General features: G+C 31.6%; 1 long non-coding RNA gene across 1 annotated transcript; it reads right to left on the bottom strand.

Annotated features, from left to right (window-relative positions):
• Positions 1 to 2,328: 2,328 nt before the first annotated feature.
• On the bottom strand, positions 2,329 to 4,077 carry LOC148781234 (uncharacterized). The gene is made up of 2 exons (XR_016059750.1): positions 3,998 to 4,077; positions 2,329 to 2,571 (listed from the first exon to the last, which is right to left on the bottom strand). It is a non-coding gene; the product is annotated as an uncharacterized LOC148781234 (long non-coding RNA).
• Positions 4,078 to 4,355: the final 278 nt, after the last annotated feature.

Here is a 4,355-nt window from a genome sequence, read left to right as displayed (position 1 = left end):
CATCAATGGGCTTCTGAGTCCTAGCCATGGTTATCCATCTAAGCTTCAACATTTCTCTCACGGTGATGATGAGAGAAAGCATACGCTAAAACATAAAGGGTGCAGTTTCTATAAGGTTGATTTTTGAGATGCATATGTAATTCTACATTTTAAAGTTGCATCCTTAGATAAACTTTTTCCAAACAATTAAATGCATGAATATTGATGGTGGAAGAAAGCGCTAGCTAACAACGAAACTAATGGTTATATTCATTAAATTAATAGAATTCTTGAAGGACAGTGCAGTAAGTACATACCCACCAAGAAACCGACTAGGTGTTGAGGGATTGCCCCAAATTAATGGAATTATTGACGGACGGTGCATTAAAGACATGCCCACCAAGAAACCCACTAGGTGTTGAGGGATTACTCCAATATTTCAAGGATAAATAGTCCATATGAGGGCTATAAGCACTATTCGATTATTCATATCAAGTGAAGTGTTGTTGAACATCATCAATGAGGATTCAACAACATCTTTTGTCGAAGCATGGGAGTCTGTATATGACAAAGTCCCTCACAATCAACTATTTTTGAAGCAACAACTATACACCCTACGCATGTATGAAGGTGTGAATATTCATGAGCATCTGAATCAATTTAATAAAATTATTTATAAATTATTGAGCATTGGTGTTAAGATAGATGATGAGGATCATGTTATAATTTTGTTGTCCTCACTCCCTTATTCGTATGGGTCTTATCACGATGTATCACAAACTCTCTCACCAATCGTCTGTCTTTTAAACAACAATTATACACCCTGAGCATGAACAAAAAATACTGATATACGTGACAATCTAAATCAATTTAATAAATTTACTTGTAAATTTTGTTGTCCTCACTCCCTTATTCGTATGGGCGTCTTATCACGATATTACCGTAGGTAAAAGATACCATAAAGATGGAGGACGTGATTTCAACTCTTCTCTTGAATGATTTGAAGAAGAGATAGGGTAATGCTTAACTACATACATATGGTTTAGTGCTAGACGGACATTTATTGAGAGAAGTGCAAAAGGGAAGTGAAAGTCAGGGCGGGTCCATATCCAAATCCATATCAGGAAAATGTAATTTTCGTTGCTATTATTGTAAGAAAAATGTGCATGCCAACAAGGATTTCCATACAGTCAAAGAGAAGGAGAAACTTTCCTCTAATGCGGCCAATATTATTGATGAAAGCTTGAAAAGTGGGATGGATAATGTGTGGTTAGTCTTGACAAATACCGATTACTCTAAAGAGTCGTGAGTTCTTGATATGAGATAATCTTATTAGGACAGAAACACTGTGCTATCATAAACTCAGTCTTCATGATGGATATGTTTTGAAGGGGAATGTTGTGGCTTGTAAGACCACTGGTATTGAGACAATTGCTATCAAGATTTATGATGAAGTCGTTCAAACTGTGATTGATGTAAGACAAGTTCCACATCTAAAAAAGTATTTTATATTTTTGGGTGCCGTAGACTCCTTTGACTGCAAATTAGTTAGAGAATGTGGAAACCTAAAAGTTCTAATGGGCACCCTAAATGTGATTAAAGGCAGAAATATTGGATCAAATTTATATTTGCTGATTGGGAATACTATCAGAGATAGAGCAACAATTGTAACTTGACTTAATTGTATCATATGCCGCTAGGCCACATGAGTGAGAGTGCTTTAGTGGAGTTGAGTAAATGTTAATTGATCAGTGGCTTAACGAAGTATAAGTTGGTCTTGTGAGCACTTTGTTCATGGTAGCAATGTAGGGTGTAGTTTCATACATTGGAACATACCACAAAAAATAATTTTGAGTATGTTTATTTAGATGATTGGACCCTTCATCTGTTATCTCAAAACGTGGATCTCTGTGTTTCACTTCTTTCATAGAAAAAAATAAATAAATTTAAAACTAAAAATAGTAATTGAATTAAGAAAATATTTGTACCGTTAGTTACACGTTTTTAGATCTACCACCTTTTGGCATATGGATGCTTTATAAGGCTTTATACCTTTTGGACGGCTTATTGTAGAAATGCAATCCAACATAATTTTTTTTAATTTTCTTTTATTGAATGTGTTTGTAATAAATTTTTAAAGTTAGTAGATATGTTTAGAATTATCACTCTTTATAAATTTTTTAAAGGTTTATGATTGTATATATTTGACATCTGATATACTAGAGCGGAAATAAATATTTTTTTCACATTTGGATAGAACATAGTGATAAAGTAGTTAAAAGTAGCTACTGTGAGTTTACCTTTCAAAATTGCTGCTAAATATAGCTACTGTGAATTTACTCTCAAAAACGTTAAAAATCTCTCAATCAAATTCATGTTTGTGAGACTACTCTCAAAATCTCATGTATGAGCAGACTATCTTCATCACATCACATTACATCATCATCACGTCACATTACATCACTGTCTTCATTTCCTCTCTCGAGAGTTTGTTGTCATCACATCACTGTCTTTCTTTCTTGAGAGCTTGTTGTCATCACATCACTGTCTTCACTATTTCTACTTCGTACAACAAAAGTGTTTTCACCATTTCTGCTTTTTGCAAGAAAAATCACTGTCAAACATGAAAAAATATAGCATTGTTTACCATTTAGAAGCAATATAGCATTGTTCACAATTTAAAAACAATATGACATTGGTCACAATTTAATCTCCTTTAATGGTAGTCCTTTTCTTGATTCTTGATTCACTCACCAGTTGATGAGAAAGAGAAATAGCAAAGGAATTTTACACCGGTTAATGAGAAAGAGAAGTAGCAATGGAGTTTTAAAGAAATAGTGAGAGAGAGATGGAGCAATCTGAGGTTATTCGAGTGAAAAAGACAGAATTAGGAAGTGGGAGGTTAATGGAATGTGTTAATGGAATGTGATAAGTCTAGATCAAAGGAGACGTGGGGAACAGATGGGAAGAGAATGGGGTTGTGCTGTGAGGACGGTTGGTTGGAAATGGAAATGCAACAAGAACATAAAGACATAACAGCGCTTAGAGAGAGAAGAAGAGGAGAGAGAGAGGGGTTGATTTTAAGTTTAAAAGGGAGGCACGGGCTGTAATTTAAGATTGTAGAGAGAGAGAGCCGGTTGAATTTCTATGGTTTGATTTGAGCATTTATTTTATTCATTTAATGGTTTCGAAGTTTACAACATTGAATAAAGAAAGAGATGAGAATTTTTAAAAGGTGATGAGGACGGGTTATATTGTTAGAATCGAAAAATGAAGGTAGACTAGGAATTCTTTACAAAGAGAACATTTTGTTGTGAAATTGGATGGGCTTTGGAAAGAGAGTGACGGGGCTGGTTTTTTAGAGTTTGATTCGAATATTTGGTTTTTTTTAAGTTTGATTCGAATATTTGTTTTCTTTCTTACGTATTATGCAGCTATTCTTGGCTTTTTTTTTTTAATATGCATTTTTCTTTGGATTTTGAGAATACTGGCTTTTGAATATACATCTTTCTTTGGATTTTGAGAATATTAGACGTACAAAATCTTTGGATTTTGAGAATACTAGACGTACAAATCTTAAATGTATTAAGCATAAAAATGATTTATAATAATTTAATTTTAATTTAAAATAAAAGAATAACAAATAACTATGGGTTGAACACAATGTGATCAAGAAAATAGATGAGATTCCAAATAATTTTTTTAGAAAATTTTTTTCTCATTAAATTTATAATTTTTTTATTAAAATATTATTTTTCAAAGCTATAAAATACAACAGTGTAAAGCAATTTTGAAAAAAATTAAGTTATTATTTTTTGTTTAGACATAAATATTAGCTAACTTTAAATTTGTTTATGCATCCAGGAAAGAAATAGAATAACATTCAATGACAAATAATATAATATATTAAAAATAAACTACTAAAGAAAAAAAATAGAATTATATTCAATTATAATAATATAATCAAAATAAAAATAACACAAGATAAATACAAAAACAAAAAATAAAATTAACATACCTTTTTAGTCTCCTCCAATGTTCTAATATATTTTGTTTTACAAATCATCAAGCTTTCTATTTCGGTAAACAAACTTTTTCTCCATTGAAAGTTACATAGATAGATGCTCGAAAGGCTTTTATAACACAGGAAAAAGAATTCATGATACAAATACGATATTCCAAAGTCTTGGCATATTACATGCATGTTATTCCATATCAAGAGTCGCACGTAAAAAGTTTGCCTAGTTCATATGCCCTTTGCACTTATAAATTTACACTATATATTAGTGTAATTATAATGTTACAAAAAAATATTATTACACAAAATCACTAATATGATATTTCATTGACCTCAAATTTAAGCTAGCAAATTGATA

This window comes from Amborella trichopoda, chromosome 7 (assembly GCF_054954075.1).
Source record: "Amborella trichopoda isolate Santa Cruz 75 chromosome 7, AtrichopodaSantaCruz75HAP2 v2.0, whole genome shotgun sequence".
NCBI lineage: Eukaryota > Viridiplantae > Streptophyta > Magnoliopsida > Amborellales > Amborellaceae > Amborella > Amborella trichopoda.
Note: the sequence above shows the minus strand (reverse complement) of the source record. Positions and strands in the feature narration are given on the sequence as shown.